The sequence below is a fragment of the Dermacentor silvarum genome, chromosome 2, assembly GCF_013339745.2.
Source record: "Dermacentor silvarum isolate Dsil-2018 chromosome 2, BIME_Dsil_1.4, whole genome shotgun sequence".
Taxonomy (NCBI): Eukaryota; Metazoa; Arthropoda; class Arachnida; order Ixodida; family Ixodidae; genus Dermacentor; species Dermacentor silvarum.
The window spans coordinates 135,198,602-135,217,361 of NC_051155.1; the positions used below are offsets into that span (position 1 = coordinate 135,198,602).

Sequence of the window (18,760 nt, forward strand, 5' to 3'; positions counted from 1 at the left end):
TGGCCTTAGTGAGGTTAGAAGAACTGGTGAAGCTTATACAGTGCTGACCAATGGCCACATCCTCTGCTACAGAGGTCTTCCAGATAAGAGAGAATTCGGGGTAGGATTTATAGTCCATAAGGACATAGCAGGCAACACTGATGAATTCTACAGCATTAATGACAGCATAGTAGTAGTCGTAATAAAGCTGAATTGGAGGTATAGAATGAAGGTAGTAAAAGTCTTCGCCCCAACCTCCAGTCACGATGATGAAGAAATAGAACAGTTTTATGAAGATGTTGAATTAGCAATGAGAAGGGTGCAAACTCAGTATACTGTAGTCATGGGTGACTTCAATGCAAAAGTGGGGAAAAAGCAGGCCGGTGAGCAAGCAATTGGCAACTAGGGCATCGATTCTAGGAACACTAGAGGAGAGATGTTGGTAGAATTCACAGAAAGGAATAGGCTCCCAATAATGAATATCTTCTTCAGGAAGCACAGCAACAGGAAGTGGACCTGGAAAAGCCCTAATGGAGAAACAAGGAATGAAATAGATTTCATACTCTCTGCCGATCCTAGCATAATGCAGGATGTAGAAGTGTTAGGAAGGGTAAAGCACAGTGACCATAGGTTAGTGAGGTCTAGGATTTCTCTCAATTTGAAGAGAGAAAGAATAAAATTAGTCAAGAAGAAACAGGCCAACCTAGACGCAGTAAAGGTAAAAGCAGACCAATTCAGGCTGGTGCTCGCAAACAAATATGCAGCTTTAGAACAGGAAGATGAAGACAACATAGAGGTAATAAATGAAACCGTAACTAGGTTGATCTCAGAAGCAGCAATTGAAGTGGGAGGTAAGGCACCAAGGCAACCAGTAGGTAAGCTCTCCCGTGTAACAAAGGACCGGCAAAACATGAAAGTATCAAACTCGAGAGATAAAATAGAATTCGCTTAACTCTCGAAACTGATCAACAAGAAGAAAGTAAGGGATATCCGAAATTGTAACGTGGAATAGATTGAAGAAGCAGTAAAATATGGATGCAGCATGAAATCAGTGAGAAGAAAACTTGGCATAGGACAAGGCAAGATGTATGCACTGAAAGATAAGCAGGGTAATATCAGTAATTTCGATGATATAGTAAAAGCAGCGGAAGAATTCTATACTGACCCGTACAGATCCCAGAGCAGCCAAGCTACTTTCATTCGAAGTAGTGATGAACAGGATACAGAGGCTCCTTCTATAACTAGCGATGAAGTTAGAAGGGCCTCAAAAGACATGAACAGGGGAAAAACTGCAGGAGAAGATAGAATAACAGTCAATTTAATCAAAGATGGAGGACATATCATGCTTGAAAAGCTTGTGGCCCTTTATACGCAATGCCTCACGACTTACAAGTGTACCAGAAAGCTGGAAGAACACCAACATTATACTCATCCATAAGAAGGGAGACGTTAAAGAATTGAATTATAGAACCATTAGCTTGCTTTCAGTATTGTATAAAATATTCACCAATTTCCAATAGAATCAGAGCAACACGACTTCAGCCAACCAAGAGAACAGGCTGGCTGCAGGAAGGGATATTCTACGATGGATCATATCCATGTCATCAATCAGGTAATCGAGAAATCTGCAGGAGTACAATCAACCTTTCTATATGGCTTTCATAGATTATGAAAAGGCATTTGATTCAGTAGAAATACCAGGAGTCATAGAGGCATTACGTAATCAACGAGTACAGGAGGCCATTCCTGAATATCTTAGAAAATATCTACAAGGATTCCACAGCTACCTTGGTTCTCGACAAGAAAAGTAGAAAGTTACCTATAAAGAAAGGGGTCAGGCAAGGAGACATAATCTCTGCAATGCTATTCACTGCATGCATAGAAGAAGTATTCAAGCTCTTAGACTGGAAAGGCTTAGGAGTGAGGATCAACGGCGAATATCTCGGCAACCTTCGGTTTGCAGATGACTTTGTCCTATTCAGCAACAATAGAGATGAATTACAGCAAATGATTGAGGACCTTAATCGATAAGGTGTAATAATTGGGTTGAAGATGAAGATGAATATGCAGAAGACAAAGATAATGTTCAATAGCCTGGCAAGGGAGCAAGAATTCAGGATCGCCAGTCAGTTTCTAGAGTCTATAAAGGAGTACGTTTATCTAGGTCAATGACTCGCAGAGGACCCTGATCACGAGAACGTAATTTACAGAAGAATAAAATTGGGTTGGAGTGCATAGGGCAGGCATTGCCAAATCCTGACTGGGAGCTTACCACTGTTGTTGAAAAGAAAAGTGTACAATCATTGCATTCTACCGGTGCTAACATATGGGGCAGAAACTTGGAGGTTAACGAAGAAGCTCCATAAGTTAAGGATGGCACAAAGAGCGATGGAGCGAAAAATGGTAGGCCTAACGTTAGGAGACGGGAAGAGAGTGGTGTGAATCTGAGAACAAACGGATATAGCCGATATTCTAGTGGACACTAGGTGGAAAAAATGGAGCTGGGCAGGCCGTGTAATGTGCAGGATGGATAACCGGTGGACTATTAGAGTTACAAAATGGATACTGTGGATAAGATAAATAAATGGATAATAAGAGAAGGGGACCGCAGTCGAGGACGGCGAAGAACTAGGTGGGGTGATGAACTTATGAAATTTGCAGGCGCAAGTTGGAATCAGCTAGCGAACAGGGATAATTGGAGATCGCAGGGAGAGGCCTTCGTCTTGCAGTGGACATAAATATAGGCTGATGATGATGATGACGTGTGATGGGGAGCCTGCTTACAGAATTTCATGTTCTTTTGATGTGAGGTTTGAGAGGCTTGCGCAGTTTTTGCTGCATCATACACGCTGCATTTGAACACAGCTATCTTGTTACAACTTGCCACATTTTACATCGATATCCACTATGAGCTCTTCCCTAATTGAAATCCATATACAGCATTGAACGCAACTGGTATCGGTAATTGTATTTCAGTGAAGAAAGGTTACAACTCGTTACTCCCGGGCTGATCTCGAAGGCAGTACAGTAAAGCCTTGTTTAACGACCCACAGAAAAAATTCTAATAGAGAAATTTTATTGATTTCATCTTATGGATTATGAAACAATAGACCTGATCATTGGTATAACTAAAATACTCTATTGGTCTATTGAATTATGAAATATACCTTATACACTGATAAAACAGATAGGCAATATTAGTTTATGAAACAATGGGCCTGATACACCGATAGCCTAGGCGTATTGGTGTAGATAGGAGCACTGTGTACCAAAGTGGTTTGTTCTGCAAAGGTGCATTACTTGTTCATTTTAAAGCAAAGCTTTCTAGGCGAACCCTCCCAGACCTTGCTGATCTTGGTGGTTGCTGCGATATTGCCAAACAGCTCACACACAGCACAGCATTAATATAACGAATAGAGGCAAACATGAATATCTTGGAAAACATCTACAAAGATTCCAAGAATAGAGGCAAACATGAATATCTTGGAAAACATCTACAAAGATTCCACAGCTACCTTGATACTGCACAAGAAAAGTGGAAAGTTACCTACCAAGAAAGGGGTCCAGGCAAAGAGACACAATCTCTCCAATGCTATTCACTGCATGCTTAGAAGTAATCAAGCTATTAGAATGGGAAGGCTTAGGAGTGAGGATCAATAGCAAATATCTCCGCAACCTTCGGTTTGCAGATGACATTGTCCTGTTCAGCAACACTGAGAACGAATTACAACAAATGATTGAGTACCTGAACCGAGAAAGCACAAGAGTTGGGTTGAAGATTAATATGCAGAAGAAAAAGATCATGTTCAATAGCCTGGAAGGGAACAATTCAGGATTGCCAGTTGGCCATTAGAGTCTGTACAGGAGTACAACTATCTATGTCAATGACTCACAGCGGACCCCGATTATGAGAAGGAAATTTACAGAAGAATAAAATTATGTTGGAGTGCATACGGCAGGCATTGCCAAATCCTGACTGGCAGCTTACCACTGTTGTTGAAAAGAAAAGTGTACGATCATTGCATTCTACCGGTGCTAACATATGGGGTAGAAACTTGGAGGTTAACAAAGAAGCTTGAAACCATGTTAAGGACGGCGCAAAGAGTGATAGAACAAAAAATGTTAGGCGTAACCCCGCAAAGCCAGCGCCACTGTTGAGACCAGAGCCATCTGGTGGTGATTCAAGGAATCCAGTTGGCCTGTTTGGCGACAGAACAGCCACGCAGCTCCCAGTCACGAAAACACAGCGACATTCACAAAGAAAAGCTTCGCTTTCAAAATGGAGATGGGCAGGTCATGTCATCCATAAGACAGACAACCGGTGGACGATTAGAGTTGAACAATGGGGGCCAAGGGAATGGAAGTGCAGTAGAGGACAGCAGGAAACTAGGTGGGGTGATGAAATTAGCAAATTTGCTGGCGCAAGTTGGAATCGGCTCGCTCAAGAAAGGGTAATTGGAGATCACAGGGAGAGGCCTTTGATCCTGCAGTCGACATAATAGGCTGATGATGATGAATGTAGCATAGTTATTTGGAGCATCACCTAATACGAGGGTGCGAATCCTGGTGTGCCGTTGACTTTATAAACAACTTTTTGCTATGTGAAGCGACGCATGCAAAGGACAGTGGTTCACAATTATTCACGGATTCCATTTCCAAGACTGCGGCTTAATGAAAACTGGCGCACGTGCACATACTCTCACTTTTAAGGAAGTTGAGAGTTTGCATGCGTCTGGCAGCCTAATGGGCAGAGCATCAGAGTAGACCTTCGTTCATCTCCATCAGCCACAATTTTTTTTATTGAAGTGGCCAGGAACTAGGAGAGACCGCAAAGTGCCTGGTATGAAGCAAGGAATGTTTCATATTACAGTTTTATCGAAACCAATCATGCGCAAAGCAATCGCTCACAGTGGAAGTCTATACATTTCCGCCAGTTCCTTGGGCAGAGGGACTTACTTTACTGGAATCGCTTCTGGAATGTAGCAATTACAATTTTTTTGTTCACTTTTGGAAATAGTTAAAATTAAAAGGACTGTCGTTTTTTGTCATCCAGTCGCACTGCACGTTTTAATTGTGAATCCAAACCAACTAGCACCCCAACATGCTTTAGTCTAGTCTGCATTTTTCTTTTTCCACACAAACCACACAGTGCAGTTCTCGCCACAGAAATTTTATCTGTAGTACACCAGATGAAAACTGAAACAGGAAACAAGACCACACTGCAACTTTTAGTAAGAGTTGTTTGTACGGTGTTGTAGCTGGTTATCAACACAGCCTCTACCCAAACATGTAACAATGCACTCAAACCTTCGCTGAATGGATAAAGTAAATGTACAGTTTGCAGAATTCCTGGCATTCTTTGAGTGGCGAGGGGACTTGTGAAAGAGTAATCTCGGCATGCAAAATAAACAGCATGCTTTGGGTAGATCCTCGTGGGCACGTTTGATGGAATGGAAAACGACGGCCACTTTTGCGAGAGCCCTTTAACCCATGTACATGCGTCAAGTGCTTTTCACAGCTAGAGAGTAAAGCTGTAGCAGGAAACGGATAACAATGCTTATGCTTGTGTTTCTTGCTCCTGTACCTAGCAGTAAACATGCTCATTTAGCCAACTAATCTAGTGAACTAGACCTCGTCTAATCAACTAGACTAAGGAAAACGTGCATTACTGCAGTTGAAAAGGATTTATTATTATCAAATCGATTTTGAGTGATAAGGTTGACAAGGCGACATTCCAGTACTTAATGTGGAATGCAATTGGAAGTCCATCTGCACAAGAGTGGCATCGGTAGGTTACCAACCATAAGAAACCACTTCTTTGCATGGAAAAGCACCTGTGGGCGTTGTTCCTGATCATTAAAACCATTGCAAATGTGCGAGGCATGCAATGACAAGATATAGCGTGGAGAAAAATGCGACCTTGTGGGAACTGTAATAGGTGGCAAGTGCAAAAGTTTACATGCATGGTACAATGCATAATGAAGATGACACATTGTTGGTCATCCTCAAGTTATATGCAGAGGACTTCAAATATTTTATTTCAAACACGAGTTTATTTTGATATTACAACAGTTTCTAACGGAATAGCTTGACTCGGTCTTTCTTATAATGTAAATTTAGAAATGACTGCATGGTTTCAATGGTAAAAAAGAAATGCAACAGTGAGACAAAAAGAGCATTAAATGACTTTTATAGTTACTATTTACAAACACGAGAAAACTTGCACCTGTACAAACAATAAAAAATTGCTGATTCAGAGGACTTTCCATCTCAGTCACCATCTCACACCTGTACTTGCTTACACTGATCAAAGCCTGCACCAACCAGTCTAGTCAGTTTACTAACCGTGGTATGCACCAGCTTTTGAAGAGTTTACTGGTCACCGCAAGTCTGGCCCGAGCCAGCTTGTGTTTTCATGGAGCTTGTTGTGCACAGGCTATGTCAAAAGTTGTGAAGCCACTCCATGAGTGACAAGATCTCTCGATGGACCTTTCTGTGGGGTCACCACAGTAAGTCTTGCAGCTAAAAAATATGGAGGTGAGCGGGGTCTCTCTCACACTTCACTTTTTTGAAAACGTGGAAACATTATAGGGGCCTTGCCAACAGCTTTCGACCACGAAGCTAGAATTATTCAGGAGAGGAATCTTTTCATCTGTGCCAACCAACAATGCCAATGCACTCGAGCGGCAAGGTAGCATCACGCCGGATGAGGAGGAAACCAAATGTTTCCAGTGCATCATGAGAGACGGTGCTGCTGGCGTATTTTCATTGGATGTGCTTCGATGGAAGTGGCACTAAAAAAATTATGCGAGTGCTCCATACGTAGCAAACTTTGCTCAGTTTCATGCATAGTTATTCCTAATACTGCTCCAATTACATGCCGCAAAGCCTCAAAAGAAATGTTAGGAGCAACTCGCCAGCAGACAATGCCTGCTGATGCCGCAAAGTTACAGACTTGCATGCTATTTGATTGTGTGGTAGGTGTCCTCGTGAAACAATGCTGCGATTGTTTTCATCCAGGCAGGGTGTGACAAGCTGTGCAAGCTTTTGTGGCTAGCACTGACTGACGCTTTTCTTAGTAGCGAAGTGCTTTCGCAGTTGCTCTTGTATTATATTGCACGTACTTTCAGCAGGCTTCTCATGCCCACATGACCATGAGATCGGGATCTCCATGACAGCAATGGCGAGCACCTTCCATTTGTATGATTTGAGGATGGGGTGCAAATGCATTGTACTGAATTATAGCAATGGTTACGCACCCTGCAGGGAAAAGGTAATTATCCTTAAATATCCTGATGAGCCATCACGATTGCAAGCATGGGCTCGTACCATTCAAAGGAAAGATTGGGAGCTCACATGACTATGTCTGCAAGAATCAATTTATGGAGAGTGACAGATAGCGAAATCAGAACTATGGTGAGCTTGAAGGCGAAGTAAGCTGAAAAGACCTGTAAAGAATCAACCGTGTGTCCTGTCGCCTCTGATGTTTGCCTAGAGTCTGCGGACAGTAGTTCTTTTATTCTTGCTTGGAACCGTTCGAGTGCAAGCACCAGTAGCAGCGACACTGCAGACAAGAACACCAGACATTACAGTACCGGTAACTCTGCCATCGCGAATGTACATGCCACTGGCATTTGATTCATCACCCCACATGGGCTTGTTAGATAAGTTTGTAAGAAAATAAGACATTGTCTTACCCAACAATGCATAGCTCTTAATGCAATGCATAAAAAGTCATGGAAGGTGCCAAATGTATTGCTTTTTCCAGCTAATGCGTCCCTAAGATATATTCTTGCAAAAAATAAGAAGAAAGTAAATGTGCTCTCACCAATAGTACTAGCTTTCGAGATGAAAAAAGAAATCGTGCCTTGTGTTGTTTTGCAACTTGTATTAAGAACGTATCTCCCTCGGCTTAAGAGCGGCGAATGCCAGAATGACCTTGAATCAGTGCCTGCTCTCCTCACCCTATACCTTTCACTATAAAGTGCGCACATGAGATGGCGCCTTTGCGCTGTGCCATGCATAGTGACCTTGCTGAGTTGCAGGGGAGAGCATTGTTTCGCCTCCTGAATAATTCTTGCTCCATGTTTTTGAAATACAGTGTACCTTCGGTAGCACTTCTGAATTCTGGATAGTGAGAAGTCTTTCGCCCATCTTGTAGAGCTTGGTGCACTAGGAACACCTTGCCACACAGCCTAGCAGAAGTTCTGGTCATGAGCAGAAGTTGCAAAAATTTTAATAAAAGTTGCACTTAATAAATGTCTGAATTCTGAAGTCAAAAGCTAAAAACAATTAAAATGATGCAAGCAAGTGCAGGATAAGTACACCCTTTGTACAAGACTACTACAATCGCTACGATGAGTCTTCATTCTCTTTGTCGTCCATAAAAAATTTCATTGGTGGCCAATACGCCATGTCGTCCAGTATTTCTGCAAGTAAATGGGAAAAGAAAAATAGCATCTTGTAAGAAGCAGAAGTATCTAGGGGCAGCGGGTGGGCCAGACCTGCCTGCTGCAATAAAGTTGGCAACCTGAACTCCAACCTGTCTATTCACTTTTTCTTATTGATTCCATGCAACACATCAAGTTACTTTTAGAAAATATCAATCAACTACTTGCCCGTGAAAAAGCACATACTTCCGAAGAGAAGTTTTTTCATCATACCACATTTCAAAATGAATTGGCAAATAGCACAATCCTAATCCTTGGGCTTCACTGCTCAAAGAGACAGAGATTAACTTTCACTTACAAACAGTTTTGTTTGAAGCGTGGTTTTTGGTAACTCGATTAACTCACCAGCCACAATTTGTGAATGGCAATATAGGCATTGAATTAATTAGTTAAATAGTTCTTAAATTGTTAATGATGTAGTAGGGGTGGGCAAATATTCAAAGATTCGAGTACAAATCAAGTACTACACACTAATTATTCGTGTTCATATTCAAATTGGAACTACATATTTGGTATTTTTGAATATTCAAAACTAACCAAATACTATTTTGCAACAACAGACTGTTGAAGTTTGATTACTGCAAACAAAATATTGCAAATTCTCATGAGTGTTCCGATGACAAAAGTTCTCAAAGCAACACAGAAACAAAATGGGTAATGTATGCTTAGTTTCCAGTTTTGCGGTGGAAGCATACATAACAACCTGCAATTTGTTTTGTAATCTGTCATTTAGTGTTTTTGACAGTCTATAGCCATGTAGCAGTATTATCTTTTACGCTGCAACCTGTGATGCTCTCCTAGCAATGGGTCCCTTTTTATGTGTATGGCATACAAGTCCTTCAGCAGCTTTTTTTTTTTTTTTCCCCCTTTTCTACAACTTCTGATCTTTTCTTTCGGCACCCATTTATTTAGCGCACTTGGAAAGCTAGTCATACAGCAGCCATTCTTTCTGGGAAAGCTTGTTTGCAACCAGGCTTTAAAGTTGTCGAGGCTATTCGTGGTTTTTTTTTTTAATGACAATAAGTCATCTTGTGTTTATAACTGAACTGTCTTTTTTGCACTAGCCAGTAAAGGCTTCACACCTAATTATACCGAAGTAAATATTCGTGCAGTAAATGTAAGTGTGTGTATTTGACTATTTGTATTCTATTCGTATTCGATAAAGTTGATAATTGCTCACCTCTATTCAGTAAATCATGCATTTCGATTTCTTGCATAAGTAATGTCTGCCTCTTTGAGCAGGATCCAGCTCAAGTATTAAAATTGTGCTGTCTGCCACAGGCAATTTAAAAAAACTTCTCATTTTGAAACATAAATACACTATTAGCAGTAGCAGACAAAATTGTAGTAGCAGTGACTAATATGCATAGTTTGTCATTGCACAATGTTTCAAGCCCTTGTTGATGCAACAAATTAGTTTTACACCCGTTTTCATTTCACTTTTGTGGTGGTCAGCATTTTAACATTGTTAAATAACTTCTTAACCCCGAAAATAAAAAGCCCTGACACGTAGTATGCACATGTCTCCATGACAGCAAAGACAAGCGCACCTTCCATCTGTATGATTTGAGGATGGGGTGCAAATGCATTGTACTGAACTATAGCATTGGTTATGCGCCGTGCGAGGAAAAGGTAATTATCCTACATCACATTCACAGATAGCTCCTACATGCACATTCAGGACTTTGCACTATTGTGGTACATAATTATGTACTTGCATTTCCCACGGACAATCTCTGTACATTACGATTTACTTATTGAAAAAGGAAGTATGCATAGCCACAATATGGCTCACAAAATTGTCTACACTTTTGTCAATAAAAAAAACTAGAAACAAAAACAGGGGGGCACTGTCACCATGCTGCCAGAACATTGTCAATTTGGAGAGTGGCTTTTTTTTTTTTAACATAACTGACTATAATTTAGTTTTTCTTTCTAGGTTACTTTTAGCAAGGATGATAATAAAAATTACTTCAATTTCTTAAAGTACAGTGCTTCAATAAATTTATGTGGCTATAAAAACTGCTCATGTTTTCTCATAGATTTCATACTATTGCTTATTCAATTACATAGTATATACTATTACCTATCGACTATGCAGTATCATTGCAGATCATCACATTTCCTGAAAGTCGTAACTGAAGATAAAGTCATCAAGAATGATTTCAAGTAACCTGTTATAACTACATATAAGCTACAGGATACATACCATCTTTGCCACTTTCTGCAGAACTTTGAGTCTTCTGGTTGGCTTCCTTTAAAGGGCTTCTTGGTTCAGCATCTCCAGTATGTGAACTGAAAAGCACACACAACATCCCATACCAATATACAGACACTGTCAGACCTAACATGAACAATCAAGACACACGTATCTAGAGGATTAGCTTCAAAAAATCCAGACTGAAGGAGCAAAGTTTGAATGGTTTGGAAGGAAGATATTCAAGGGACACTGGAGAGAAAGATAAGTTGAGCTGTAATGGTAAATGATCTAGAATGCCAAAAAATCCAATCTTACAGAGGGCGAAAACTTCATAAGCCAGAAAAAGTACATGTACCAGCTCGTCGTGACTTCAGATTTTGACGAGCCTGGTTAATTTTTTCAGACGTAAATATGGACCTCATTGTATTTTAATGAAACCGAAGAATGAACCCAACAAGTTTCAACAACTTTTATTGCCCCAACGTGGTCCAGAGACAACATAATCCATTGAAATCTGTGATATCATGTCATCATACTGACATACCACTTCTGACATTTTGATGAGAAATTGAAAAAAATTGAACTTTAGGCTTCATTTTCTCTTCAATTATCAAACTCTTACTGCGAAATTAATTACAATGGAGTTTGAAAAAATTATTTAGCAGTCTCACCAAATAAATTTTGTGTCTGTTAGGTGTTTATTTACGCTAGTACATTCAAATCACCCAAAAATATCAGTGGCAGACCCGACTGTAGTTGAAATCTACGTAATGCAAAGCATTGTCCGAATCGTAGCACAAGAGCCGACATGTGCCGATCTAGTGGGGCCTGAGCGGCCCAAGATGCATTTTGTCGTTTTCCTATTTCCTACTAGACATCTCTTGCTCCCGTTAATGCAATAGCCGCCAAAGGGGCACGGCCAAAGAGGAGATGCTTTGTATGTGCATGATGAGCCCATACAATGCACTTGGCGCCCCAGCCAATCATCAAGTGCGCCGTCAAATCTAGAGCAAGGGCGCCATGCCATTGATGCAAAGCAGCTTATCAAGAGGCACATTGATCTCATGGTTAATTATACGGTTCTACACACTTTCTTTTGGGACACGAAGCTTTAATTCGGGCAAAACTCATGCACGATGACTATGCAAACAGCAGTTTCTTTTTACCAATTTATTTGCGAAAAAGGCCAGATAGACAACAAAGCTGGGTTGACTGACAAGAATGCTTTGCATTAAAGAGAAATCTCTATCGAGAGAGCAAAGATGCACTCAAGGTATGCAGGTATGTTCAGTAAAGTATAACGGAGGCTGTAAACCACATAGGACAGCCATTTTGAACGAGACTGTAGTCAAAGATTAAGTATACCTATCAAAAGCGCACTTATTACAGTTAAATGTACCATTTGTGTTGCTGCCATGAATAAAGGTAATAACCATGCTGGTATTGACATGTTTAATTAGTCTCGCTACCTTCCAGCTTCACGAAAACTAATGAAAGACAAAGGAGAAATTTATAGGCAGTAGTATTAACCACAGCATGAAGATTTGTGTTTTACATGTAACAGGAGACCTGGCACTCCAGTTGCCCACATATTGCACCTGTGTGTTTTATTCCAACATAGGTTACGTGCAGACCTTATGAAATATAACCAAAACATCAAGACCAGCATAACTGTTACATATATGAATGTGAAAATATGTGCCTTTATAAAGGTTTATGTATGAATGCAGTAATAAAGACCACTAAGTATGAGAAAAAAAAAAAAGATTGTGATTTTACAAGCTAAAACCACAATATGATTATGAGGCGCACCGTAGTGGGGGACTTCGAATTAATTTTGACCACCTGGAGTTCTTTAACATGCACCTAAATCTAAGCACATGAGCATTTCTACACTTTGCCCCCAACTATGTGTGGCATATGTATATTGCATATGTGCCTCGGTTCCTCTATTCGTGCTAGGACAGCCTCTTCAGATTTGTACAGAGGAAAATTTGAAGAGAATGCACACATTGAGTGAAAGAGCACTAACAGCCACAGAAATTGCCCCAACACTAAGAACAGTTTCTTTAGACATGTGGAAAATATTTACTTCACTGTAACATGTCAGATTTCAACATGTACTTCACAGCCAGATATTAAAAATGTAATGGCCTTGGCTGTTCACTTACCAAGTTTTCATTATAAGAGAGCAATAACGACTTGTCCTTTGAAAAAAAAAAAACTACCCTCGTTCCACAAAATGAACCTGTATTTAGCATGAGTACTTTCGCTCATTTCTGTCGTCATTGCTTGTCTAATTATTTCTCGTTTTTTAGCCACTTCAAAACAGCACAATTACGTACATTAAATGACAATTTATTTTACAACTGCTGTTACTTCATCTTTATTTTCCAACCCACACACCTCCACCTCCTCCTCTTCCGGTCCGGATTCATCTATGTCTGTCAACACCTCTTGTGTGATCACGAGAAGGACCTACTCCATTCATACTACTTCACAATGAAGCACCGACTGTTCTTTCCGAGCACCGATACAGAACTGATTACGCGCCTCTTCGAGCGCAGAGTTATGTCGGTTGCTGAAGCCATCCGCTCTGCTAACTGTGCGAGTTGGCACTGCACCAGCTGTCCCAATGACGCCATCCACAGTGCCGCTCACTTATTCTTATCTAGGTCATCCGTCATCCGCCGTGACAGCTGCACCGCTGACTTCATTCTTAGCACTGTGCCAACTTTTATTGCCGAGCTTCATACAGCCACAATACGAACCTTCGAAGTGAGGGCATAAAAGCTCACGCGTAAAAAAAATTATTGTATCTGAGCCACAGTGGCATTAATCATTGTTGCCGTTGGACACCTTATTACTAGTATCAACAGACCAGAGCATCTCTTTGACGCCATCTATGACATTTGAGATACTGACTTGCAGACAATGGCAGCCTAATGAACTTACAAAGCAAGTACAGTCGAGAGCAAAAGTCTGGAGACCACAGGTTCTGCTAAAATTTTTTGTTTTATTTGCAGCCTAGGGATAAAGGCCGAAATCAAGCGGTACTGCCTACGTGTGCCTGTTTGATTTGCGTCATGCTTTAAGACTATTATACATTGCATGGTTATGCTAGAAGAATTTTTTTTTTACTGATGCCGTGGTGTTGACTTTTGCTCTCGACTGTACAAACAATGCCGCATCAACCGCAGCTTCACAGCTGCAGACAACGTGTGAATTGGACTGGATTACAGCAATTTTTACTGCCAATGACAACAGCTTGTCAATATTGCAGTTCTGGCCTCATATATAAGGCACATAATTTTTGTCAATTTCTTTTTTGGAAAAAGGTGCATGTTGGAATCGAACATGGCACTGTAATGTGTGTTGGTTTCCTCACAGCAGTCTGTGTCCTTGTGTGAGCATTGCACTGTTGTATCTTCGAAAATTATGTTTAGGGCCCTTCATTTCTGGGTTTCATATTATTCAAAATTTAAAGGTGAAATTACAGAAACAAGAAGCGAGCTTTCCTACAAAATCTGTTCCAGAATTTTTTGTTTCATTTGCACCAAAAAACAAAAAATGTACACTGAGAAGTGGTCATTCTTTGAGTGGCATACAATATCCCACACTGTTTCAGAACTTCCGCGCAGCAGAGACAAGGCTACGTGACCCGCGGGTGCAGATTCTTGCATAGCGAGATGTAGTGCCACAGTTTGGAACCCGTTGGATGACTAAACGGCCTTGACACGTGGTGTTGTGGGCAGGTGTTTACTTGGAAGCTTTTCTGCAGGTTGCAGGGCGGTTTATTGTGCGATGTTGCTTCATTCTTGAAAGGGACACTAAAGGCAAATATTAAGTCAAGCTAAAGTGATATATTTGTGCTCGATAATCTCTAAGCCGTCAATATTATCGCAAACAGAGCCTTAGTAATCGAAAAATTGAAGTAAATGCAGGACACAATTAGAGACTCCCCCAGGACATTCAAGTACTTGATTGATGACGAAGGCACTCTTCATTTGAATTCTATCACTAGTACTTAATCACTCGTTATAAAAACATCATAGTATTTCATTATAAGATGAAAAAAAAAAGAAAAAAAAAAACGCTACATGTCCAGTTCTATTTCATTAAAAAAAGAAAGAACTAATTGACGTTACCCTTGACAACGACGCGGGCGATCGAAAGGTTTCGTTTTCGCTCGACTCTGCGGTGCCCGCACTTTCACGTTTCAGTAGTTTCGTTATCGCGCAGTGCTGCGCTGGTTTTGCTGGCTTGTGAAACTCGCACAAACTGCAAGTAGCAGCGAATTCCACTTCCATGTGATTTCGCAAGATGCCCGAACGGTCCACGCCACTTGACCAAAAGCAGTTACAGCGGCAAATCCACCACTCTGTCTTGGATCAGTTTCTCCAAGGCCGCACGTTTGTGTTTTTGTGCAAAAGACCGTACCACCGTCTGTCGGGTGCCGTTTTACTCATCGACGGCAGCAAAGGGCGGTGATGATGTATGCAACGTCACCACTCCTGGGAGGTTTCTGGAATAGTATTTAAACAGTCCATATCGACTTAGTATTTGCCTCTAGTGTCCCTTTAATAAAATATTTATTGAGGTTCTATGATACCGAAAATAGAGTTCTCCATTTGTTCGAATGAAAATGTGCAAAGAATAAAAAAATTAATGCAATGCTGCCATAAGGACACACTCATTTGCATTTAAAAAGTACAAACAATTAATTGCTTTGACAGTGGCTAAATTCATACGTGTAGTTGGCACAGCTACAACACCACTTCGTCCTTTGCAAAATTGGCATCCGCAGACTTGCTTGTGAGGTGTATCATCCCAAGCTGTTCTTATACGCAAAAGGAACGAGTATGTTGGCGTTGAACATGCTTGAAATGCTTGAAACAGTGCGGAACGAGTTTGGTAAACGTGCACGAATGCCAATTAAGAAAATGGTTGCACTTATGAATGTTAGCAAGCGCACCGTGTACAAGTGGATGTTACAAGAGGGATCAAGAGATGACGCCACCATCCCATGCGACATGCTGGCCGAGTGCTCCTTCTGAACCCTCCACTTCCATTGTCTCTGCAACCCTCCTCCTCCTCCTCTGTATCTCGAAATATCTTGAAGACACACGCCTGTTTGGTGTCGGAGCGAATATGAAATGAATTTTCTACCGCTGCTATCACAACAGCTCATCTCACTGAACAGTTGGTTTTAGTAGATGCTGGCCCTACTAGCAGATGAACAGGGCACGGAAGGGCACTTTTAAGATGTGTTCGCCCCTGATTAGTTGAAGAAGCCTGTAGCTTGCACAGTGCTGCATGGAACTACTGTAACAGAGTACTATATAATCAGCCAATGGTCAGTGCAGGACTAAGGCTTCTCGCAGTGGTCTCCATTTACCTCTGTTTCACAATTTCACTGGACCACCGAGTTCTTTGCCGTCATTGACTGCATCTCCCCCTTCCCTTGGAACTTGGTCTGCAACTATGAGACCATCGGTTATCTGTCCTACACATTACATTGCCTGCCCAGCTCCATTTTTTAAATGTATGATTATTTCTGCATATAGTATATACAGAACATCGAAGTGAACCTAAAGGCCATTTGGCCTGATGTGGGTTCACCACAAGGAAAAATAGGAATTGAGTGACGGAAGTATATTTGGTAGAATAATTTCCGCTAACAGTGCTGCTACATGTACCAAATACAAATATGGAATACAGAAAAAATATATTAACATGAACACAAGAAAATGGAACGGCAACGTCTACATGGTGGTGTACATAAAATTTTTTGCAATGCTTTCCGCTGTGTATACATGCAAAAGAAAAAAAAAAAAAAACGTGTGCTAAAACACAAAATAAGGCCGAATCCTTTACATGCTTTGTACACAATTGGATATGTGGCTATAATATCAGCTACCCCTGTTTTCTCTCTAAGCCACGCCACTCTCGTTGTGCCTCTGGTATGCTATTGTTCATAAGCAATTAAACGGCCCACCTTAGCTCGGCCCAGGCCTGATGCCTTCTCTCTGCAGATGCCAGCCGCTGGGCTTTGGAGGCGGCGGAGGCCCTAAGCTGTGCCATCTGCACCTCATCTGCAATGGCCTCTTCCTTCAGACTCCGACCAAGGTAGACGAGTCGAGCCCCCTCCCGTGAACGGGGAGTCATGGCCTTGAGCCGCTGAGCCAGAGATGCGGAGGACTCGGTAGCCAGTGGCTTCGCTGGTACCCCTGGTTGCTGGAGGGCCTCGCTTCCTGCTGAAGTTGCTGCTGCAATCTGATTTCCACAGGCAGCCACTACTGTAAATCAAAACAAAGACGGGGACAGATTAAAAAATACATATGTGGCTTCCAGTTCAGAACAGGTGGGCATATAGGTGGCTGCTGGTTAACCAGCCTGAGTACAAATTGAGCACTGTAGCAAAGTAACTGATTTATTGATTGGTCGATTGGGTTTAACCACCCGAAGCAACACATAGGTTATGTCAAAGTGGCCCTTATGAAGGGCTCCAGACTAATTTTCACTCATTGGGGTTTTCAAAAGCCAGTACCCAATAGTTGATGCACATGCAGCCACCGTGGCCAGGAATCGAATCCGTAACAGTGCTCAACAGGTGAATGCTATAGCCACTGGGATGCTGTATGCAAATGCAACAAAGTGCAGTATGTTGTTTTCCTCACATTTTGAGATGTAAAAATATTTTGTTGCTGTTTGATCACACTGATGTCAAACATGCATTCCACTGTTACAGCACATGTTACTCTTGCTGCTTTTCTCTGCACCGAGCTACGTACAGGTGGCGCGGTCCCTTGACATTCCTTGGCACACTTGAATGGAACACTTCACAGAAACACTGAATCAATTTTCATTGATAAAGTATTCTTAAAGAACTCTACTACTGTGGAATTCACGTAAATAGGTTGACAATTAAAAGGGAAAATGATAATCAAAGTTAAATTTTTTAATTTTGTGGCAATGCTCCAGAATCGGTATGTTAGTGTGAAGTCACAGATTGCAAAGTATTTTTTCACATTTCAGCCGCTGTGGGTAGGCAAAAGTCCTTAAAACTTCTTTACTTCTCTTTGGCTCTGTTATAATACAATGCAGTCCAGTTTTACTCAGAAAAATTTTACTTGTCCTGAGCAGACGAAGTCGAAATATATGACGTCACGGCAGGCTGGTGCGGAATCTTCACAAGGTGGCGTCGCCACCCATTATTTGTTTTTGAGTCTCTTCTGGCTTACCAGGTGTCTTCTTGCAGTAAGAGTGGCTTTTTTGGTATTCTGGAAGGGTAATTTACTAACATAGCTTAAATCATGTTTCTCTTTTTTGTCCCTGTAACAGATGCACCGCTGTGTTTATTTCGACTTGTGACAGTTTGTTGCATAAATGTAGTTGCAATTAAGACTTTATACAGTAGACTTCCGTTAATTTGTCTCCACTTGATTCGATCCAGACCAAAGGTCACGGGCGGTACCCATGCAGTTTTTTGGAAAGGTTCATGTGCCGAAATTTATCTACATCTGCGCGCATGACATTTTGCGATTATGCACTTGTAGGTGCCGAAATATGGGGTAAATACTACGCTAACCATTTGGCATGCGTTAAGCGACTACGGCTTAAGCACCAGCCAATACATTAGGCTCAATGGCGACAGGGTGGGGGATTCATCACAACTATATTTAAACTGAAGTTATTAAGCAAGTACATATTAACGAAGTTTTACTGTACTGTACTGTTCTTTAGTTATGCATGCTAAGAAGTTGTGTTACGTTGTTTTATAAATTGTTTTGCCCCCCTATGTAATGCCTACTGTGCTTAAACTTATAGTGTACTTGAATAAACAAATCTAATGTGTTGTCGCAGACGAAAAACATCCGTTATGTGTGTCCCGAATACTGCAATGTCAAAAATCCTGGATGCAGCATTGGCGTCCCAGCCCTGTTTCATCATCTTTGTGTTTAGGTAAAAAAAAAATGGTTTTTAGCTTAACAAACAACAAGAGAGGGTCACTTTGTCCATGTACACGAATGTGCTGCTTTCAGCATCAGACAGTGATATTTCATTTTCAGGTTCATATTGTGACGGAGGCAAGATATAGGTGAAAGGTATATTTGCAGATCATTTCCGT

At 41.2% G+C, this 18,760-nt stretch overlaps 1 long non-coding RNA gene across 2 annotated transcripts; it reads right to left on the reverse strand.

The window, feature by feature from the left end:
* Positions 1 to 5,795: 5,795 nt before the first annotated feature.
* Positions 5,796 to 18,750, reverse strand: LOC119441797 (uncharacterized). 2 transcript variants are annotated; one of them, XR_007465603.1, is made up of 4 exons: positions 17,310 to 18,750; positions 16,628 to 16,928; positions 10,639 to 10,724; positions 5,800 to 8,408 (listed from the first exon to the last, which is right to left on the reverse strand). It is a non-coding gene; the product is annotated as an uncharacterized LOC119441797 (long non-coding RNA). The 2 variants fall into 2 exon arrangements; XR_007465602.1 differs by having other exon boundaries at positions 5,796 to 8,408; positions 16,628 to 18,750.
* Between the last annotated feature and the right edge of the window lie 10 nt (positions 18,751 to 18,760).